Source organism: Salarias fasciatus, chromosome 9 (assembly GCF_902148845.1).
Source record: "Salarias fasciatus chromosome 9, fSalaFa1.1, whole genome shotgun sequence".
In the NCBI taxonomy this organism is placed as follows: Eukaryota; Metazoa; Chordata; class Actinopteri; order Blenniiformes; family Blenniidae; genus Salarias; species Salarias fasciatus.
Genome location: NC_043753.1, coordinates 21,903,133 through 21,927,091, shown reverse-complemented (window position 1 = coordinate 21,927,091; position 23,959 = coordinate 21,903,133). Strand labels below are relative to the sequence as shown.

At 46.1% G+C, this 23,959-nt stretch overlaps 1 protein-coding gene and 1 long non-coding RNA gene across 7 annotated transcripts in view; one reads left to right on the top strand and one right to left on the bottom strand.

Moving 5' to 3' along the window:
- Nucleotides 1–23,959, bottom strand: part of LOC115394103 (zinc finger protein 45-like) — a 1,173,573-nt gene that overhangs the window by 1,002,057 nt on the left and 147,557 nt on the right. The window lies entirely within an intron of this gene.
- Nucleotides 7,543–23,959, top strand: part of LOC115394162 (uncharacterized) — a 35,602-nt gene continuing 19,185 nt past the window's right edge. For 4 of the 6 annotated variants that reach the window (XR_003932016.1, XR_003932017.1, XR_003932012.1 and 1 more), the window contains exons 1-2: nucleotides 20,738–20,750; nucleotides 21,245–21,246. This is a non-coding gene — a long non-coding RNA (uncharacterized LOC115394162). Of the gene's footprint in view, nucleotides 7,554–20,735; nucleotides 20,751–21,244; nucleotides 21,247–23,959 lie in introns of those variants that run through there. The other 2 variants (XR_003932014.1, XR_003932013.1) reach the window with 2 other exon arrangements.

Below are 23,959 nucleotides of genomic sequence, written 5' to 3'. Positions count from 1 at the left end.
AGTCGCAGCGTTGAGAGAGAGAAGCTGCTCAGATTGTTCTATTCTGGAGAAATGACAACAGAGGAAAATGACTTGAATACACATAACAGAGAGGTTACCCGGCAGCGTTTTAATTCCTCTTACGTTTAACCTCTGGCGCGTTATCCTCCCTCCACACTCTTTCTGAGAACACTCTTCTGAGCTCTCTCCGGTTTTTTTTTTTTTCTTTTCCTGTCTCTTGTCAGAGTCTCTGCAGTGCTGGAGGTGAGAAGTGTGTGAGAGCCTGAAGGCTGCCGCAGCCTCGGCCTGGACCTCCCAGAGGGCCGAGCGTGGAGCCGGGCGGGACGCCGCCGCCGGGGCGGGGGTCCGCTCGCCGACCTCGTCACGTCGGTCCTGAACGGCGTGGCTCAAAGCGTCGCCTGCCGGCCGACCGGCTGAGCAAACACAAAGCCCGTTCATCTGCCTGGGGAGAGTTCATCATGGATCGATCGCTGGAGAGCCGTGATTAGCTGCTGGACGGACGGATCAGATAAAGATGTGGTATTCTGCTGAGTGCCTGCAACTATATTCCTACATCTTCTTTGGTCTGTGATTCAACAAATCCACCTGTTTCAAGCTGTAGCATATCTTCAGCGCTGTGATTTTCCCCCGATGTGAGGCGGTGGTGGACGGTCCCGCCAGCAGGAGCAGGCGCTCGGAGGGGGAGCGGAAGCTGTTTTTAATGATCCCCGGAGACGGCTGGTATATTTACCATAATCCCGAGCCTGAGGGAGCATCAACTTCTAATCACCTCCATCTTCCCTCCCCGCCGCAGATACAGATCAGCGCCCATTATAAAGCTCATAAAACACCCGGCTTCCAGATGATTGTCTCCCCGTTCAGAGAGGCTTAGGCCGAGCCGGGGAAACGCCGGCTTTGTGACTTGGTGTGTTCAGCGATCAGTTTTATTCTTCACAGAGGATGTGATGGCAGCTAATTATTACATCAATTCCAAGAAATCATTCAGTTCATGAATGACAAATAAAATCAATTAAAAAATACAACACATCTTTCTGCTTAATGTAAATTGTAATGTTATTTTCAGGATTTTTCAGGTTCTGCACTGGACAATAACAGCAATGGCGGCTCCCAGAGTGTCATGGATCAGAGCGGTGAACTCTGCCGCGCCGCGGACGAGCGGGCTGGGACCGCCGGAAAAGCAAGTCTGAGGTCTCCTTTCAAACGAGGTCTGAAGTTCAAAGACATCTAAACAGACCGAGCGCAGGCTGTGAAAGGCTACAAAAGCGCCGCGTGATTGCAGCACATCTTTTTATTCTGGTGCGCTTGGAAGAATTCCTGACAGTGTTTTGACTGCCTTCATACATTCTTACAAACTGTTTTGGAGTTTTCAACCGGTAGAAATACTTCCACCATCACCCTGCATGCACTGGATTGGATTTAACAGCAAAAATACTGACCGTTATGAAACATCGTGACGGATCACTGCTGCACCCTCCGATTGAATATCATGGTGAGAAAAAGATTTCAAAGCATATGGAAAAATCCCCGGTAAGTATCTTTATAAACCCCCGACCACGCACCTTCACTTACATAAGTGTGTGTGTGTGTGTGTGTGTGTGTTTTTCCTCACACACAGCAGTCAGAGGAAGCTGAGCGATCCATCCAGCTTTTACCAGATGTGCTGAACATCAGCCGGTGACCCGCGCCCCTCCCTCCACGCGACACCGCGGTGGACTTGTCATCTTTGTTTTCCGCTTATTATTCTCCGAGAGAACCCAACGATTTGCCTCAGGTGCATTTTTTCATTTCCCCCCCCCCTCCGTTTCATTATTTGCTCAGATTAATACGGGCGGCGATATCAGCGGCGGCGTGGCGGGCTAAGCTGTGTCTAATAGGCTGGAGTCTAGACATACCCATACCAATTACCCACTGTAAATAGAATCCACGCTTTGGCTCAAGGCTTTGTTTATTCAATTCTATTCACTTCATGATTATAATTAAAGAAAATAAACATCTGCTCAGAAGGTGAGGCCAGAAGAAATGTGTCGTTTCTCCCTCGTGTGTGTGTGTGTGTGTGACACATCAAATGTGATCAATACAAAGAGATATTTATAGGACAATTATGTGGTGGAAAAGCAGCAGCTTAATTATGAAAATGTTTTTTTCTTCTCTCGCTGCATTCCAGGATGTGCTCCAGTTGTGTAAAAACATGCCTGAAGACAGAGAGTCAGTCATGAATGTGTTTTCCTGCTGGCAGCTGTTCGTTCGGCGCTGCAGCTCTTATTTTGCACTGTCCTTCATGACAACACACCTGGAACAACCACAGAGCGTCGACTGCGCTGGAAAAGCAGGAGGTACGACGAGGAACAAAAGACCTGGAGGCCATCAGGAAAACAGAGCGGAAAGTAGGAAAAAAGCTGCATTCAAGCACATCAGAGATGGATCGGATGCCTCTGGTGGAGGCGCAGCTGCAGAGCTGTGAATCTTCAGTAAGCTGATTAATGAACGGCGTATCAGGATATCAGGAGTGTTGGGAGGTGTTGAATATGAACAAGTGTCACTTCCCTGAATGTCAGTGAGCCACTGCCAGGAGTTCACATCTTATTTCCTTTATTAAGACTGAAAACACTGCTGTTCAGTTCTATTTTCAGTACAACCTGCAGGAAGAAGCTGCGAGACGACTTCCAGCTGATCAACACCAGTTACCGCAAACTTCATACACTATTTTCATTAATTATTGGAAAAGTTTAAGATATTTTACATTAGTCACAATGCATCGCATCCAGAATAATCTACTCTGTTGGGGGGATATATTAGTAAATCTGATCCTGATGGAGACTCGGGTATCAGTATCCAGATGTGAACTTCTCTAAACATCACTGAAACCGAGGAACGTCCGATGAGAACCAGAGTTCTGCTGGGCGATAACAGGAGACGTGATGGTGCTGGTTGTTTGAGAGCTTTATGGGTTAAAAGAAGGATTTTAAATTCTGTATGTCTGGACCAACGCTGGGAAAAACAAACGACAATTAAAGTAGTTCATTTTACACTAGTTGTTAAACTAGTTCAACTATATCACATCAGTATGACACCTTTTGGTTGACGAAGTCCCTTTAAATAAAAGCATTTTATTCAATGATAAAGCCACATTTTGATGTGACATAATTAGACTTTTTATGCTGACCGATGAGGACATCTGTGTTTCTTTGCATTTCTCTGCCGTTGTCATTGAATTGACATATTAGACGCAGACTGTCCAGGAAGACGCCGCTCTTTCAGAGTCGGAGACGCTCTGTCACTTCATCACCTCGTCCCGCTCCGCCGCTGACGTTCTGAAACATTTGCTTACCGTGCAGGAAAAGGAAAAAAAAAGTGTCTGCCGCTCAGCCGCCAACCTGAAGCCGTCAGCACGGCCCGGGTACATCGCAAGTGACACAAAGTCAGACCCTAAAATCTCAGTATAGACAGGGCTAAATCTTTCATGAATTTATCATTTCTTATTTATACAAACTCTCTATCCACTATTTCAGTTTTTTTTTTTTTTCAACAGATGTGCGGCTGACAAGGGAGGTCCTTGCTGCGCGACCTTGACTGCAGACGGAAAGTTGGAAAGTTGGAAAGAGCAGAGCTTATTGACGAGACTGCAAGAGGAAACTGTTGTGACTGAATCGTCTGTTGAGAGATGAGTGAGTTTCTGTTGAATCCTTTTCCTGGTGAACTTTAATTTCCTCCTCTCAAACCAAATTCCACCACGTCCACGGTTTGTCTGTGAATTCATTTCTTTCACAACTGGCATTTGGAATAATGGACGCTTGTGAGAGACCGTGAACAATCACACACATACAACATCTTCTCCATCCTGTCCTCAGAGTTTAGGGCCTTCCTCCTTCCTGTTCCACTTTGTTGACCTTTTCTTTAATTCTCCGCTTCTAAAAACCTCAATTCATGCTGCGCGTGATAGAGTCTCATCAAGAATCATGGAAAACTCCTATCAACAAATATTACGCCCCGCATGGCTTCTGAATGACGATCTGCTGGAGAATGGGCAGATAAACTGTCTAAACAGTGAAATCCTTCGGCTGCGTTGTTCTGGGGAGATAAGCTGGAGGTGTGCGGCGAGAAAAGGGTGGATTTCAGGCTGAGTTGTGAAGGTGAGTCCGCAGCTACAGAAGAACTCCTGATTCCCTTTAATTCTGCTTTAAGAGAAGGAGACAAGGCCGTCTGCACAGAGCTGTGAGGACAGCGCTCCGCTCTACACTCTGTCTGCTGAAGCCAGACGATCGGCGATTGTTGTCACTACTTCCACATTAAGTAAAAATAAATTCCACTTATGGTTAGGAATGAAACAACATATGATTTCAACATGAACAATGATTATTTCTGATCATTGCCACCAAAGTAATCCATTACTTTCACAATAAATGGAGTCCACATTCCTGGAATAAAACAATTTTTTTTTCTTTTCACATAACAAAAAAAAAAACCCATTGTTGCAGCTTGTCTGTCTAAAAATAAATCACAGTAACTTTTAAAAGCTCAGTGGAAAATGTTCCCTGGCCGCTGTGTGTGGATCTCCGGTTACAGAGAATAATTCGGTGTGTTTTCGACATCATTATCATGCTGTTCACTTCGCCGCACTTACGCCTTGTAGATAAAAGTGTTGTCATCCTGGAAGACATTGCAATTAGTGGAGAAATGTATCGCAGGGGGTAAAAGAAGAAGTGGGAACTCAGAGGGACCATGGTAATGATGATTAGAAATGTTTGCATGCGCAGCGTTTACGGCCATCGTGACACTCTGACTTCATTAATTTAAGTCAAGAATCCTCATTTGTTGAGCCGTCTCTCCGTCCTCTTGTTCATTGTTCACGACAGTGTTTTTTAATGTTTGGTTTAATGAGACAAACGCAGCGCAGATCCAGTGTTTACCTCCAGTCTGAGCAGGGAACCACTGTTAATTCAGCGCTTTAACTGCGCAGCATCATTAGTGTTCTCTTTTCTTTCTTTTTTTTTTAACAAAGAGACCCTCTGACGTTGTTTGGACTTATTTCCTTGAAAATAAAGAGCAAATTGGCTTTTGTTCTCTTAGATCTTTAACAGCCTGATTAATACGTTGAAGAGCACCGTTTCAGTTCTTCTGTTGCAGAAAAATGTCTGAAACTTCAGTGAAACGCTCTTGTGACTCAGGTGAATTAGACAAGTCAAAAAAGAGATTTAAAAGAAAAAAAACAAAAACAAAACATTTCTGCTGAAAATTGGTCCCACACTTCTCAGCTTAAGTCGATTAAGTTTGGGCACAAATGGAAAGCAAAAGGAAGACAGTTCATGTGAGCATTGACTGAACGAATGGACGGATGAACCAAGCACAGGCTGTGAATGGTGCAACTAATGCTGATGGAAAAAAAAACCTTATAAAGTGATTCTATCAGATCTATTCCAGCATACAAGCAGCAGTGTTTGGGTAGTTACTCTAAAAAGGAATCAGTTGGTAGTTACTCATTACTTCTGTAAATAGTAATGATATTACTTTACTAATATATAAAGGTCTGATGATTTTGTCCGAGAAAATTAAAGCATAAGGGCACTTAAAACCATTAAAAGGAAAGAAATGCAATGCAATTAAATAGAGGGAAAATTCTCACCACCTGTTAAAGAATGATAAAACTATGTTCATGATCTACGGATGATAAAGAAAAGGACTATAAGCAGTGTTTGATTGATGAGTGGGTGGAGAGAAGGATCGGGGTGCAGCTGATCAGTGGGCAGCAGTGGGGATCAATTAGCCTCGTGAACCAGCCCCGCCCACTCCACATCTGGATTTAAATCCAGATGTGGATGTGGAGTGGGCGGGGCTGGTTCACGAGGCGAGGGATCAATAGTGATCGGTATAGATGAGGGGGGAGCAGTGGGGTGCAGGTGTCCAGTAGTGATCAGTATTGATTAGTGGGGACTCATTGTTCTTCGTAGAAGCTGCAAAGTTTCAACTCATTTCTACTCAGTCTTTAACAATTTCCTCCTCCCCAGTCCAGCTGTCACAACAAAGGGGCGGGGCATCCAGTTTGTGTACGCAAAACCAGAAATCGTCACATGACGACTGTATCACGACTCATGAATAAAATGTCACTCCGCTCAGAACGTTATAGAGCTGAATTACAGAATCACAGGTGATTTCACCTGCAGAACTTTGGGTGTTTAGGAGAGTGAATGAGATGTTTTTAATGATCTGCAGATCGTGTGGTCAACGAAGGTCGGATCGAGATGAAACCATAATGGTGATAATCTTTCTGCCGTGCAGGCTGGAAGGATCAGATCTTCACACAGATACAAACATGACTTGAGTAACGCAGAAAAGCTCATTACTGTTGTCCGCAAAAGCAATTTTATTACTGATTTTTAAAGTATAATACGTTTCTTTACTTTGTTACCCAAAAAAGTTATACCCAACACTAGTTACCCCAACACCGCCCAGCAGTACGTGTGTCCACTTGCTTTGCTGCTCTTGATGAACGCTGCTGTGTCCAGCTGTCAAACACACACCGGCTCTGGATGGCAAACCTGCTGGATGGTACGGTACATTACCGCATGATGACGCCTCTGGGTAACCGTGTTGATCCTCAGGGCATTTTTCTTAAAAAACAAAAAAAAGTCACATCATTTAAGTGACTTAAAGGTCATCCATTTAAATGTGTTTTGAGTTCTTTATGAAGAATCTCATTTTTATGTAGATCTATATTCCTGTCACAGCACGTCTGTGTGTGTGGACATGTTGAAAGATGGAAGTAAAATAATTCTGCTTTTCTTTCTTCAGTATCAAAGCCAAACTGACACTTATTGCTCCTATAAAACAAAACCAATAGAAAAGACCATCGCTCCACAAGAAGAGACACAGATTAAGCAGAAAAAGGTTTTCTCAAACAACAACAGACTCCAGCTCCGTTGTGTTTTTAGAATCTCCTGAACATTTCCAGAACGTTCTGATGTGGTTTCCTCAGTGTTTCATGACTCAGCCTTTGGGGAAAACTGGTGTGTAAGAAACTCAAACAGAGAAAGTCGCTCTTTCATGAAATACTTAAAAGCTATGCTAATGTCCGGTCCTCACACTGAGGCTGGGAGTTTGCAGAGCGGGAAGTGCCGCAGCGCGACAGTTCATCAACAAAGTGGGAATTGCTCAATCTAAGTTTGCCACCCGTGGTTCAGCTGGTGTCAACGATAATCAGCTTTTGTATTCTGGCAAGTGAAATATGATGTATGAGCATCTGCTTTCCAAATGAGTTTACTCTGGAGTCGGGGCCCCACGTCTCTGGGCAAAGATAATCACTCCTTGTTGTCTCTTAAGGTGGGAGATGGAGGAAGGTGCAGCGGAGGTGGGAGAGAGCCAGATGGATATTACGCTGACTTTTGAGGAATGGAAGACAAACAAAAGGGTAACGGGGGAGGAAGGCAAACTCAATCTTCCATTTCAGACGGGTTTTTTTTTTTCTTTCTTTTTTTCGTCTCTTCCCTTTATATCTGCCATGACTGTCTTGAGCAGCGTCCTAATGACAGCCGGCTGGTAAACAGAGAGGTGGAGAACGGGTCCTCGCGTGACATTCTTCCCGACACGTGTAGCTTCTCGGCACATGGCGGTCGCGAGGCAACCATGACCGTGAGAAACAAACCGGAGTGTGGGGAGATGAACACAGTCCTCCACGATTTGGGCATCTTTATTCAGATTTAAAGAGAAAATATTTTGAACCATCTGTCGAGTAGAACGCTTAAAAAAAAATGCAGGAACTTCAAAAATGTGACAATTTAAGAACAAACATTCTTGAGCCATGATAATGACAATCAGTATTACTGACATTTAGACTGCTGGAGAATCTCCTGAAAAGGCTGAAAGGCACTTTTGACCTGTGGAAATGTAAACTGGCGTGTTTGTCTGATTCACCACACCAAATGAAAGGTCAGATCTCCTCTGTCCATTCATCCGCCGGGTCTCCCTGATGGTCTTTCCAAGTTTTCGGCTTTTACCGTCTCGCTGTTGTGAAGCATTCGCCGCTCAGAGACGGCCGGGGCTTTGAGAATCTTTCCGTCTAGTCAAACTCTGTTACCACGGCAACACAAGCCTCGGTCAGGGAGGTGACAAAGAAGTTAGAGCTTTGGCCCCTCTGCAGGGACGAGGGGGAAAAAAAAAAAAATCACCAAAAACAAGCATCAGTGCTGCAATCCATCAGTGCACACCAACAGACACAATGGAAAAAAAAAAAAAAAAGTGTGTATATCACAGCCTGCAAAATCACGTCAAAGAAATGAAAGTGAACTTTGAGTGGAAACCGAAGCTGCAGCGGCTGAAGTGCTGACTGGGAAACCGGTCAAACGGTGTCAAACACCATCAGGTCATCTCACAAAGCGTTTCCCGTCAGCAACCTGACCTCGGGTTCCACTCGACTTCAAGCAAACGGCCGGTTTTTCAATCTTCCGTCATCGGCATTGATTCAATATTTAGGAAATCATCAGACGGCGCTGCTGCGGCCTCCAGGAGTCCGTCGCTACCTTGTGAGCAGCCCATGTTTTATTGATGCGGCGGTGTTGCTCTTTGTGGCGGACGCCCTGTGTGAGTTCTGCGGCTGCACAAAGGCCTCCGTCTTCAGTTGACTTGTAAATATTGCATTGTGATGAAGCGCCTCTCATCCGCCGCCATTCAAGGGGCCAACCACCAGTGTGGTTAACTTAGGAATTAATCTATTCTGCTGCCCCCGGGCATGAATGGAGACTCGATTCACTTTCTGGCTGTGGCTGTGGAGCGCACTCGTGCAAAAACAACAGTAAAAAAGTCATTTTTGTGAAATTAGATCTGTTGGACGAGCCCATGTTTTCACCTGTCCTTTCATATTCAGAACCAAACACTGGAATCAAGCCGAAAGTTTTACTTTCAGGTCTTTATAGTCACAAATGTGACGGCTAAAAAAAGGACAGCATGACCTTGTGAAATGTAGAGAAAGCATATTAAATGGCATGAAAAGATTATCCCGAACTTTTTTTTTCAAATCAACTCCAAATAATCGTTAACGTTCTTAAATCCTGGCTTTTCATTTCTTTATGTGAAGTGCTTCAGTACTCCAGGTTTCATTGCCACTAATAAAATTTCCTCCTACAGTAAAAAAAAAAAAAAAAAAAGCAGCAGGTTGTGTTTTCCTCACAGCTTTTCATCCGGATGTGCATTCATTCATCTTCTTTATACTTTATCCTATGCAGTGAGAGGTATGGACCCGTCCCAGATGACCTTTAACCTTCAGCGCTTTAGCGTTAGCTTCATTAGAACATGCTACAAAACACGGATTCTAGAGTTTTAATTATTTTTAATGTGACTCTGGCCCTGTTCACATGGATTTCAAGAGAAAACACAAACCTTGATAAATATTCTTTACTTGATTTTACTGCGTCCGTCGTCAGTGAGTCATGCCCTTCAGAGGCAGCAGAGGGTTTTGACCTGAGGTGAGTTCTGCTCAGATTTCTTCTCTGCTAAGTTAATCCCTTTGTCCACTCTGGGATGAGAGGATAGTCGGGGCAGAAAACATTTTAATTTGGAGATGTGCAGCGGCAACATTGCTTTAATGTTTTCAGAGCTTTGCGGGAAAATCTTCCGCTAAGCTTCGGCCACACGACAAAAGCTATTCCTTTGATTTGGAAATTACAGTAAAAGCTTCAACATTGAAGACGATTAAATTTTGTAGCGCTGATCTGACATGTCACCCACTTAGGTTATTTAAGAGGAACCCTGGCATGACCCCGGCGGTCTGTCAAGGCCACATTCCAATGACCCAAAACGCTGCGCACGTCCGACAGTTCGATCGATGATCCACACAAACAGGTCTGCTTCTAGAGAAGTCACATCCCGAGCTCTACTGTGTTTCTCTTTCCCAGCTTCCGCTGGTTTTCTCCCAAGTCAGCCTTGGATAATTAGGTCACCGCCTCACTGCGAACCGTCGGCCCTCATGTTCCCCAAATGTTCAATATAATCCCCCCACCTTTGATCATGATTCCCTCCTAATCCAGTTGGAGGCGTCAGGTGAAGACAGCTCGAGGCGATATGTCTGCTCAGGGTAGGAGACCCGCATCGTCTCGCAGAGAAACAACCTTTAATTGCTTCTGTTCGTTCCCTACAACTAACCCGAGTGACCAGAGTGGAAGTTAAATCGCTCATCTGATGAATCAGCGGCGCAGACGGTTGAGTCCGCCCATTGAAGTGAGCGGGGAGACACAGCTGGGGAGGCGGTGGGAGCTCGGGCGGCATCCGCTCTCTTCAAACTTCATTAGAACTGATTAAAGTGACTTTGCAACACTGCATCATCTGGTCACATCAGACGAGTGGCTCGGCAGAAGGGACGGATTTTGTTTTTTTACTCCTCTGAGTTTTACACAGACTGTGCTTTTAATCCTCGCACTAATACGATCCACACATAGAAAGGAGCTCCTGCACACACACTCACATACACACTGAAAAAAAGCCCCTCTGATCACCACCACCCCCAAAGGTGCGACCTTTTGTTCTCTGCTGGTGAAGATGATAAAAGACAACGGACATGAGAGGTCATGTGAAAAACACTGTCTGGAATGCCTCAAACCTTCCTGCCACTGTCATGTATTTCTCAATAAAGCAGAAGAGATGTGCGGTCACCGGCACGGCGATTAGAGAGAATTCTCTCATCAGTCGTGGTTTTTCATGATCCTTTCTTTCCAGCTCTCGTCAGTAACGCCGTGCCCTCCGACGCCCTGCTGTCAGACGGCCCTCGCTCTGGCTTCCTCTCAGCTCACGCCGCTGAGATGGCATGCAGACGAGTGGCCCCGAATTAATCAAACATCGCGGGGGAAAATCAATCTCCACCCACATCAGACTCTCAGCGTGACTCATACTTGGAAACGCTTTCAGGTTTTAGGGGCAAAAACATTAATGAAGATCAACTCCGTGTTTATTTTGGCTTCCTGGAACAATGTTGCCCTCGTTCTCCACTGCTGACCTGCGGTTGTTTGCATAAGAACAATAATAAGCTCACTGACCTTCACACAGGAAAAAAAAGAGAAAAGGAAAAGTTCACGTTTGTCTGCTCAAGTCTCATGCATCATCTCTGGAAATCAACACGTGTCGCTGTCAGCTGCTCTCACAATGAGCGCTAATGGTCGCAATTAGACAACTCCGCCACTGATCACTTTACTAGAACCCTGCAGATATTTCCACCAGAGCAAGGCCTCAAAAAACAGACATGGGATTGTTGAATAGGTGCCGCAGAACTGTGTTTTGACTGGCGTTAATCTCAGGAGGATTTACGTGTCTCCTGTTGGATAGCAGCTCTTTGTTGGATGGGATTTAGGCCGGTTTTATCAGCTGTGAGTCCTTTGGGGCTGACTCACACTCCGCTCCTGTAGCATCTCTTCAAGACTACAGATAAAAACACTAATAGATGTCTCTTACAGCCAATAATGTAATAATGGACAATGATGCTATAATTTTGGCCTTGTTCCAATGCAATAAAGCCCATAATGTAATAAGTTCAATTGAGTATTTGAGACATTATTGTAATAAAATTTTACAAATAACCATTATATTCATTCATTCTATGAGGCGCTCCCAATTATAATTTACTATTTTATGACATTATCAACTTTATTCCACACAAACTGATAAAAATTACAACATTATCGGCTGCTAGAATGCTCCACAAAAACTTGATCAAGACCACAAATATCTATAATTAAAATACACTTATGAATTTAAGACACAACACACTAAAAAAGTCTACATTTTTGTTGTTTTCAGGTTCCAAATATCCAAATATCGTGAGATTGTATAAAACACAGTTTGCTTCCCTTTTCATGTTGCCACTTGACAGCCATTTTTTTTCTCTGAGTGCTTTTACCAGCGCCAACGAAATAACTGTGTTTACACAACAGCTCAGTCAGACTGAGTCTTATATGGTCGGACGCCTGACACGGTCATTTAAGGTTTCCTTGAAAATGGCTTCTTCCAACCCCGGGATGAAAAATACTGACAGGAGGATAGTGGAGGGTCAGAGAGAGGTAAGCCGTACGGCGCTATTCCCTTTCAGAGAGGTCGTTCAGGGCGGGTCGGTTAACAGAGGAGGCAGCACCAAAGGCACAAAACAAGCCGGTCACAAGAGTGGACCCAAGAATAGCAGCTACGTTTAAATTCTGAATCAGAGACCCAGTCCCAGAGAAGTTGGAACCATTTGTCAATATATTTACGTGACATTGAACAACTGTTTAACTGTCATTCATCCATTTTCATTGCTGGTTATTGCTCAGTATGCCCATAGGTGAGATGCATCAACAGAACTCAGACAGGTTTAATTACAGGGAAATGGCCTTGCATTTATTCCCCATTGCGAAGGTTGGAACGACTGACACGTTTACCCCCGTCAGAACTTCATTAAAGTCTCTGGACGTGTCGCCCTGGAGGTGTGTCCTCCTGCGTCTCACTCAGGATGAGCGGGGCGTCGTTTTGTCATTCCCTGGAAGGGATGTAACGATGTTTCAAGAACCAGTTTAAAATCAGTTCAAACTGGTGTAAATGTCAACTGAGACACAAAAAAAGAAAATCGATTCATAACGGCCTGTAATCAGACTCGTGAATGCACAGTACAGAAAGTACATCACTACTGCTTTCTTCTCATGTTTCTCCACCACCACTATGTCAGGCCATCACCAGTTTGTCAGTCTGGGTCTTGAAGTCCCACAGGATCTTGACTCGGTTGTTCTCCACCACTTTTGGGGGTGTTCTCCATCTCGACTCTGGGTTCTCCAGTCCATACTCAGCGCAGATGTTTCTGTATACTAATACTCTTCACCTGGTTATGGCGTTTCATGTACATCTTTCCTGCCAGCATCTTGCAACCTGCTGTGATGGTCTGTACTGTTTCAGGGGCTTCCTGTCACAGTCTGCACCTGGGATCTGGTCTAGTGTGATCCATCCCAGCCTCTATTGATCTGGTGTTGAGGGTCTGTTCTCGTGCAGCCATGATCAGTGCCTCTGTGTTCTTTCAGTCCAGCCTTTTCCAGCCACTGGTACGTTCTTTCTGTGTCAGCCACTTCTTCAATTTGTTGGTGGTACATGTCATGTAGGGGTTTGTCTTTCCATGATCCCACCTCTGGCTCCTCTTTCTCACGGGGTTCCACTGTCTGAGGCATTCACTGAGCAGGCTGTCATTGAGGCCATTTTCTGGATGTCTTTGAAAACCCCTGATCCCACAGCACGTGTTTTTGGAGCGTTTGGCTGCTTCGCGCTGGCCGCAGCAAATAGGTTGCTATTGTAGTGGTCAGGAGCAGTTCCACATCCAGCGTTCACTCGCGTGCGTCACCGACGCTAGCGGCGCGCTCAGCAGCATCCGGGATAAAAATACGCGTCCCACCTATTTTTGGCCGTGGCCGCACGCGAGCGCGTCAAGCTCCGCTGTTCTGATAGCTCCAAACAAGAAAGAGAACTGAAACAACTTCCGTGTTTCAAAATGAAATAATTTGAAACGTTTACATTTTTGGTCATTGTCAGAGATGTTTACTGAAGTATCTTTGTATAATCTTTAGTACGTATATTGTGCCAGGTCACAAGATATGGTTAGTCATGTAGTTATACATCTAATTTTAACAATATTGTTTTATATATGCATGTTGTCATAAATAAAGCTCATTACAAATATCCAAAAAAACTGAAGATGTGCATATTTCGATATCTGAATACATTTGTGGAGTCAAAAAAATAGCATATGGTTTGTTTTCCATGTAGTGGTAATGTTTGTCCCCTTAATACAGTACGTTTGTGTGCTTATTTTATTGTGAAAGGGTAATGGAGTTAACGCGCAGCACAGACGGAGTGGGTCGGGTCCGTGTCCACTTCCGGATGCGCAGCTAAACTATCGCCATGGATGAAGAGAGACTCATTGTGGAAGTTGAGAAACTGTTTGGCAAAGAAACGACTAATGACTGAGTTGTTGTTGTTGTTCCGGCTTTTAGTACTCACAGTATATCGCGGGATCTTGAACAGCTCGCACATGCGCTTCACAATGTTTTTGGAGCTCTGTGACGGAGCAGAGCGCAGGAGAACGCATGCAGTGGGCATTGACGCGCGCACACAAAAACGGACGTGAACGCGCAGCGGCGCACTGCAGGTAGACGCGTGCTGTGGGATCATGGGGTTAGAGGGATGATGTTTCCTCCTGGATGGTGGCTTTGACACTCACCATTCTTCGGCCTCCTTCACTGTGCAACGTATATGGCAACCTCAGGATGCTTGACTTCGTGTGGAACTCTGTGCATTGTGTGAGAAGTTTCCATGTCTTGATATCGGAAGCTTGCATCTCTTCCAGTGGCCAGGATATTACACCAGCTGGGTATCTGGTTACTCGCAGGGCAGACATGTAAATTGCCTGGATTTGATTCTTGCCATTCAGCTGATTGTTCAGGACCTGTCTCCCTCTGGAGGAATTTGGCTGTGGCTGACCTCCTGACCTCCAGGTTGCTTCATCCTGGTTGCCATTTGCCTGTGGTATCCCCAGGTATTTGTAGCTGTCTTCCACATGTCTGATGTTGCCTTCAGGTAGTTCAATCTTTTCAGTAGTGATCATCTTCCCTCTCCTTGATACCATCCGGCCACAGTTATCTAGTCCGAATGAAATCCCGGTGATTCAGGGAGTCAATGTCCTGCTCACATGTTTCTGGTGTCCTTTGACAGCTCTTTGGACTTGGCCATAATGAAGTTTGGAGTGTGACTGTTTGAGGTTGTATACAGGTGTCTTTTACACTGATAATGAGTTCAAACAGGTGCCGTTAATACAGGTAACGAGTGGAGGACAGAGGAGCCTCTAAAAGAAGAAGTTACAACTCTGCGAGAGGCAGAAATCTTGCTTGTTTGTAGGCGACCAAATACTTATTTTTCTCCATAATTTGCAAATAAATTATTTAAAAATCAGAGAATGTGATTTTCTGGATTTTTTTTCTCATTCTGTCTCTCATATTTGAGGTATTCCTATGATGACAATTACAGGCCTCTCTCTCTCATCTTTTTAAGTGGGAGAACTTGCACAATTAGTGGATGACTAAATACTTTTCTGCCCCACTGTACATATTATTGGATTTTGACGATACATTAACTTGTCATAAGGGGTTGGTGAAACTATTATGGCAGCAGGTGAATATGGATCTCATGGTTTGAGACAGTTTAAAGGAATACTCCACCCAAAAAACGATTTGGCCTCATTTTCTACTCACCCTCATGCTGAGAAACACTCTGGAGCACTTTTTTGACGTTTCAAATGCAGTTGGAGATGTTTGGGGATTTTCGTTGTCAACAAACAGGGACCGACAGAGCCCGACAGAAAAAATGGTCCATAAAATCCAAAAAACGTTCCCATTTTCCTTCATACTGCTCGTCCGCTGTAATCCAAGTGTCCTGAGCGCGTAACGTCCATAATTAATTCTTAACGAGGTCATTTAGTACATTTTAAGAGCCCAAACAGGGCACTTTCATACAGCTCCATTGCATGTCTGCGCGCGCACCCTGAACTACGGAAGCCGCGGCAGACCAAGCCAGACGCTTGCGCGCTTTCAGCGACTACTTTTCTTAATTGCAAGCGTAGAAGAAGAAGTTCCGCTGTTTATATTCTGCTGTGAGTGACCGAGCTGTGGACAATCACAAAAGTGATTGGCTACTGTTTTAAAGCTTTGAATTCGGTGTCCTGCTGAAAGGGCACAAGCGTGTTGCTTGGTCTGCCGCGGCTTCCGTAGTTCAGGGTGCGCGCGCAGACATGCAATGGAGCTGTATGACAGCGCCCTGTTTGGGCGCTAAAAATGTACTTAATGACCTCGTTAAGAATTAATTATGGACGTTACGCGCTCAGGACACTTGGATTACAGCGGACGAGCAGTATGAAGGAAAATGGGAACGTTTTGTGGATTTTATGGACCATTTTTCCTGTCGGGCTCTGTCGGTCCCTGTTTGTTGACCACGAAAATCCCCAAACATCTCCAACTTGCATTTGAATCGTCAAAAAAGTGCTCCAGAGTGTTTCTCAGCATGAGGGTGAGTAGAAAATGAGGCCAAATCGTTTTTTGGGTGGAGTATTCCTTTAAGTCATCGAAAGCGTTGGATACTCACAGGAAACCATCTCCATAGCTCGCCATCTTGCCCCGCCTCCACAGAGCTGCTGTCAGAGGAGGACGGACGAGAAATCCGTTGTCACACTGAAAAAGAGAAAGTTAAAGTCAGAGCAGCAGTTCACACACATCTTAGTTTCTCTGAAAGAAATCTTACCTGAGTTCATCTGGACTTTCACAGGCACTGACTCCAACACTGGTGAGTACAGCTGATCACATCGATATTGACTCCGAGGAAAATGAAGAAGAAGGTGAACAAACAGACAGGTCCACTTTTCACCTCCTTTTCAAGGTGTGTGTGACAACAACTGATATATGTAAGCTGTGAATAAGATATAATGATGATCAACAAAATGCAGTAAATGAACAGAGATGATGTTTTTGAGGATTATTTGAAGAAATTAGGTTGAAATTTAAGAAAATCTCCCTCCTTGTTTATCATGTTGACAGTATCTGGTGTCCAAAGCCTGGTAGACTTTGAACGTCATATCAATACTGTGTTTATGGTTATTGCACAATATGTGTTAGATGTATAATGCAATGACTCAGAGTTCAGTCTGAAAGCAAACAAGGTTGAAAAAAAAATCCCACCACTTACATGTTTTAAACTGGACCAACTGGTTCTGTAAAAGGTATGAATCAGTTTGAACAAGGACCTGCAGCTGTAGCTCCCAGCCTGACATGATGTACTTATCCAGTATGTGCAGTGGTCGACACCAGTCAGATAAAGTCATGTGAAACAGTGGGACTGTTGACAATTAAAGTATTTAACAGTCTCTTCAATAAATGTTGTCCACAGTGTGTGAAGATGTCTGCTGCCAGCAATCTGCGCTCTCAAAATCAGTTTCTGTGCTCCATCTGTCTGGAAGTGTTCACTGATCCAGTCTCCACACCATGTGGACACAACTTCTGCAACGAGTGCATCACTCAGCACTGGAACACCAAGGTCATCTGTGACTGTCCCCTGTGTAAAGAGGTTTTCTTCAGTAAACCTCAGCTGAAGGTCAACACCTTGTTCTCTAAGATGGTTTCTCAGTTCAGACGTGAAGCTGAACTCAAAGCCAGCAGCAGCTCAGAGCAACAAGCTGCCAAACCAGGAGAAGTTCCCTGTGACCTCTGCTCTGGAACCAAGGTGAAGGCCCTCAAGTCCTGCCTGGTGTGCCTGGTCTCCTACTGTCAGACTCATCTGGAGCCTCATCTGACAGTGCCAGTCCTGAAGAAACATCAGCTGATGGAGCCTGTGGAGAACCTGGAAGGCAGGATGTGTCTGAAGCACCTTAAACCTCTGGAGCTGTTCTGTCAGAGAGAGCAGACATGTGTCTGCATGATGTGCACTGTTTTAGAGCACAGGACTCATGAGGTGGTTCCTCTGAGTGAAGAATCTAAAGGAAAGAAGAAGGAGCTGAGGAAGACAGAGGCTGAAATGCAGCAGATGATCCAGGAGAGATGAGTGAAGATCAAGCAGATCAGAGAGTGTGTGAAGAGGAGTAAAGCTGCTGCAGACAGAGAGAAAGCAGAAGGTGTTGAGGTGTTCACTGCTCTGAAGGATTGTGTTGAGAGAGGCCTGGAGCAGCTGATGAAGAGGATGGAGGAGGAAGAGGAATCCAGAGAGAAACAGGCTGAAGGTCTCATCAGAGATCTGGAGGAGGAGATCTTTGAGCTGATGAAGAGGAGCTCAGAGGTGAAGCAGCTCTTCCTCTCTGAAGACCACCTCCACCTCCTCCAAGGCTTCTCCTCCCTGAAAGCTGATCCACCCACCAAGGACTGGACAGAGGTCAGCATCCGTCCATCATCATCCACTTTTGAGGATGTGCTCTATCTAGACTCTAGGGTCTCCGGTCTGTACTTGGCACACATGTTTTTGTATACTATGCCCTCAACCTGGTGATGGCGTTCCATGTATAACTTTCCTACCAGCATCTTGCACCCTGCTGTGATGTGCTGTAGTGTTTCAGGGGCTTCCTTGCTCAGTCTGCTCCTGGGGTCTTAGTGTGATCCAGCCCGGCCTCTATTCATCTTCTGTATAAGGTCTGTTCTTGTGCAGCCATGATCATTGCCTCTGTTCTGTCTTTCAGTCCTGTCTTTTCCAGTCACTGTTACATTCTTTCTGTGTCCGCCACTTCTTCAATTTGTCGGTGCTTCATGCCGTGTAGGGGTTTGTCTTTCCATCATCCCACCTCTGGCTCCTCTTTCTCAGAGGGTTTCACTTATTTGAGGCATTCACTCAGCAGGTTGTCATTGGGGCCATTTTCTGGATGTCTTCTTGGAGGGATGATGTTTCCTCCTGGATTGTGGCTTTGACACTCACCAGTCCTCGGCCTCCCTCACTTCGCTTCGTGTACAGCCTCAGGACGTTGGACTTCAGGTGGAATCCTCTGTGCATCTGGCTGGCCCTGGCGGGATGAGCTTCTTGCTGCACTGGCTCAGATGGCACAGCCAACTCACAGGGTTGCCCCGCTGGAGTCTCTACGTGTGCACGAGGGGGGTCCCAGACCTCATCTGTGGTGAGCTGCCAGTATTAGAGTGTGGCGTTGCTCTGTCGTGCATTAATGTGCTCTGCAGAGAGTCTGAAAACGGGAGGCTGTCTGCCCTGTGCGCTCAGAGCCCATTCTTTTGGGTCTTATTAAACCTCTCCACACCGACATTGGCCTGCGGGTGGTACAGGGCAGTCCTGATGTGTTTAATCCCTCTCCCCTCCATGAAAGCAGCAAAGTCAGTCGAGATGAACTGGGGCCCGTTATCTGTGGTGATGGCGTCAGGGACACCCCCATGGGCGAACGGAGAAGAGGAAGCCGATGACCACTGCAGTAGTAACAGACCCAGCAGGCAGCACTTCTGGCCATTTGGAGTGCAGATTATAGGCCACCAGGAGGAAGCGCTGATGGTGTGGGGTGCCATGGAGTTTGCCACAGATGTCCACCTGGATGTGGGTCCACGGTGTCTGAGGTCACGGTATGGCAGGGGTCGGCAATTACATTTGGCAGCGGGCCACTTTTTTGGGGGCACTTCAATCGCGGGCCAAGGGGTCTCCGGGCTAGCGGACTGGACAGCGGGGGGGGGGGGGGGGGGGGGGGGGGTCATCGGTTGTGTTTCACGCGACTGCATTCGCGCAACAAATGACACCATACCGCGCTTAGACGCCCGACTTTTATCTCTGCTGTGTGAATTCATTCGCGGGACGCGTCACGCTGGAACAAATATGCAACAGAACATCCTGCAGAAACATCACAGCTCCTCCTCACCGCCTCCTGCAGCAGCAGTGGACAGGACTCTTCTGTCTGTCCCACAGTCCTGTGTGCACCCGGCTTTCTGTGTGTATGTGTGTGTGTGTGTGCGCGTGCGCGCATTCTGATCGATGGTGCGGGTTTTGTTCTTTTTTGTTTTTATGACTGTTTTTTCTGTTCAACACTTTTATGAATATGAGAAGTGCTTTTACAAATAAAGATTGAGATTGAGATGCTCCGTCTGCCACCGTCGCTGCTCTGTATCTGGCCTGAGGAAGGCACCTCCGGCTGCGGCCGAGGCGCCGGCATCGCTTCAGGCTGCCTGCTGCCCTCCGGAGGCGGTCTGAGCTCGGTGAGTTCCACCGTCTTCTGCAGGAGCTGCGCCCGGACGGCCGGTTCCAGCGCTACTTCAGGCTGACGCCCGGTTTCCACCAGAAGCGGTGAACAAGTGAGATCGCGCACGCCGCTCGCCTTGGCATCATGCCAACTGTTCTGCGTGCTCGGAGTCCTGCTGCCCTCCGTCAGCACGTCTGTGAAGACCTCCACGCTGATAGGCGGCAATTCGCTATTTCAACCAACTCGAGCGACGAGCAATGGAGCGGCGGGTGGCGGCGGCAGCGAGTGGCGGTGCAAGTCGACGGGCTCTCGGATTTTTCCCTGGAAACGCTCCCCGCCGGCCGCTCGCCGCGCACTCACTTGTGCTCTCTGTTCACTAGACGAGGTGCCACTCCTCTTTATTTTTCAGTGACAAACCGGAAACCACAACTAAACAGCACATCTTTCAAAGATTGTCTATTGCAACACAATGACAGATATCGCACTCCAACAGGGGTGTGTGCGTGCGCTGGAGGGCCCGGGGTAATGCGTGGGTTTGTGCGCGCGCGTGTTGGAATCCTCTCGCGGGCCGGATTGAACGGTTCGGCGGGCCACATTTGGCCCGCGGGCCGCTAATTGCCGACCCCTGCGGTATGGGCTGCAGAGGCGGGGAAGGAGGTGGACCAGTTTCACCGCTGGTGAGTTAGGCTGCACAGTCCCGGACTAGATCCTCAATGTCTCTGTCGATGCCTGGCTACCAGATCAGACCTCTGCATCTCTGCTTCACCTTCACGATGCCCAGATGGCCATCATGGACCATGGTCAAGACAAAGCACTGGGAACCACCCTAGCCACACAAATATCATTCCAGTAGGAGAGGTCATTCCTGTCGCAGTGAAAGGGTACTAGTTCCTCTGGGACCCTGGCAGGCCAGCCATTACAAATATAGATGCACAGCTGTTGAAGTACGGGGTCCTGTGCTGAGGCTGCCTGCAGATCTGGGAGGGAAACAGCTGCCTGAAGGCGCGTGTGCAGCATGAGGACCAGTTCTGGTTCCGCAGAGTCCTGGGTGGTGTCTGGAGTGGAGATGGGTGTGGCTCTAGAGAGGAGATCTGCCACCACATTTTCTCTGCCCGGCGTAAACTGTGTGGAGATGTTGTACGCCTGCAGCCTCTCAGACCAGCGATACAGGCGCAGCGGTTCGTGACCTGATCCAATAGTGGCCAGGAGAGCTGTGAGGGCCTGGTGGTCGGTCCGCAGTGTAAAGTGCCTGCCATAGAGGTACATGTGCCACCGCTCACATGCCCAGATGCAGGCCAGCGCCTCCCTTTCCCCCACAGAAAACGTCTGCTCAGTTGGAGTGAGGTAAACACTGTGAGGCAAACGCCATCGGGTGTTCTACCCCTTGGTGCACTGTGACAGGACTGCACCGATGTTGGAGGCATCACAAGTGAGGAACGTGGGGCTCTCCAGGTCAAAGTGAGCGAGCACAGGTGGAGAAGCCAGTTGTGACTTGAGCCGGCGGACTGCTGCAGAGGATGCAGCAGACCAGGCCCAGGTGACATCCTGTTTAAGGAGGGTGCGCAGTGGTGCAGTGGTCTCGAAGTAGAGAAGAAGGAAATGCATAGTAGGCAGTCATCCCCAGGAATGAGGACAGCTGTGCAGGACAGGAGGGCTCAGGCAGAAGCAGGATGGCGTGAACATTAGAATGTAGCGGACTCAGACCCTCAGCAGTCAGGCGGAACCCCACGAATTCGATGGCAGCGGCTGCAAAAATGCACTTTGTGGCACCAGGTGTCTTCAATACTTCAATACTTCAGAATATTCTGATTTTCTGAGATAGGGGATTTAGGGTTTTTTTGGGGGTTTTTTTGTTTTTTTTTTTTTAGTTTTCAGTTCTAGTCATCAAAAATAGAATAAATAAACACTTGAAATATATCAGTCTGTGTGGAATGAATGCATATATTAGACAAGTTTCACTTTTTGAATGGTATTACTAAAATAAATAAACTTTTTCATGATATTCAAATTTTTTGATGAGCACCTGCATTAGAGATACATTTATCTTTATGTGAGGGTATGTCTAAACATTCATCAATCGCAGACTGTGGTTTTGTTTCCAAATCTGTTATTCATTTCTGCACATAATCTCTTATTTGTAAATGAGTCAAGTTTTTGCAATTGGTAAAGAAAGGGGTATTGATTTGTGATTGAAATGTGAGTTGATTTGTGTTCAATTAAATTACAGTGGGGCAAAGAAATGATTCAGTTAGCCACCAGAAAATCACACTGTCTGATTTTTAAAGAATTTGTTTGCAAATTATGGTGGAAAATAAGTCTTTGGTCACCTACAAACAAGTAAGATTTCTGGCTCTCACAGAGCTGTAACTTCTTCTTTAAGAGGCTCTTCTGTCCTCGACTCGGTACCTGTATTAACAACACCTGTTTGAACTCATTATCAGTGTAAAAGACACCTGTTTACAACCTCAAAAAGTCACACTCCAAACTCCGCTATGGCCAAGACCAAAGAGCTGTCAAAGGAAACCAGAAACAAAACTGTACCTGCACCAGGCTGGGAAGGCTGAATCTGCAACAGGTAAGCAGCTTGGTGTGCAGAATTCAACTGTGAGAGCAATTATTAGAAAATGGAAAGCATACAAGACCACTGATAATCTCCCTCGATCTGGGGCTCCACGCAAGATCTCACCCTGTAGGGTCAAAATGATCACAAGAACGGTGATCAGAAATCCCAGAACCACACAGGGGGACCTAGTGAATGACCCTGCCGAGAGCTGGGACCAAAATAACAAAGGCTACTATCAGGAACACACTACACTGCCAGGGAGTGCCAGACGTGTCCCCCTGCTGAAGCCAGGACGTCCAGGCCCATCTGAAGTTATCTAGAGAGCATTTGGATGATCCAGAAGAGGACTGGGAGAATGTCATCTGGTCAGATTAAACCATAATACAACTTTTTGGTAGAAACACAACTTCTGGTGTTTGGAGGAGAAAGAATGCTGAATTGCATCCAAAGAACACCAGACCTACCATGAAGCATGGGGGTGGAAACATCATGCTTTGGGGCTGTTTTTCTGCAAAGAGACCAGGACGACTGATCCGTGTAACGGAAAGAATGAATGGGGCCATGTATTGAGACATTTTGAGTGAAGTCCTCCTTCCATCAGCAAGGGCACTGAAGATGAACCATTGCTGGGTCTTTCAGCATGACAATGATCCCAAACACACCGCCCGGGTGTAACCATAACCAGGCGCCCTGGATGGTTCAGTCTTTACTCTGCGTTGTATTTTTTTATTCAATAAAGAGACAAATGATCGTGCTGGTTCCGGGTTTATTCTGGTAACACAGAAGGACAACACGCAATCATCAGGTGGCTTTCACATGGGACACTAACAGAGAACATAATACGTACATTACTCACACTTACAACCTAAACAAAATGTCAACATAACAGTACAACTCAAAATAATATACACATATGAAGAAATTAACTGAAAATATGTCCATAAATGTGATTTTGGAAGCCAGCGTGGTCTTGTGCGACCTACCTCGTGAGCGTCTCTCCGGAACTGACGACATGCAACAAAAATGTTACACACCCCCACTCCGGAGAGGGCGCCACTGAACCACACAAAAATAATTAAAATCCGGCAAGTGGAATGTACTAAAGCATATATTCCCTGTTACACGGGCAACAAAGGAGTGGCTTTGTAAGAAGCATTTCAACGTCCTGGAGTGGCCGGGCCAGTCTCCAGATCTCAACCCCATTGAAAATCTTTGTAGGGAGTTGAAAGTCCGTATTGCCCAACGACAGCCCCAAAACGTCCCTGCTCTAGAGGAGATCTGCATGGAGGAATGGGAAAAAAAATACCAGCAACAGTGTGTGAAAACCTCGTGAGGACTCACAGAAAATGTTTGACCTCTGTCATTGCCAACGAAGGGTGTATAACAAAGTACTGAGATGAACATTTGTTATCCACCAAATACTTATTTTCCACCATAATTAGCAAAATAAAATCTTGAAAAATCAGACAGTGTGATTTTCTGGATTTTTTTTTTTTTCTAATTCTGTCTCTCAGAGTTGAGGTATACCTATGATGACAATTACAGGCCTCTCTCTCTCATCTTTTTAAGTGGGAGAACTCGCACAATTGGTGGGTGACTAAATACTTTTCTGCCCCACTGTACATATTATTGGATTTTGACGATACATTAACTTGTCACAGGGCATTGGTTAAAGTATTATGACAGCAGATGAATATGGATCACAGGTTTTAAACAGT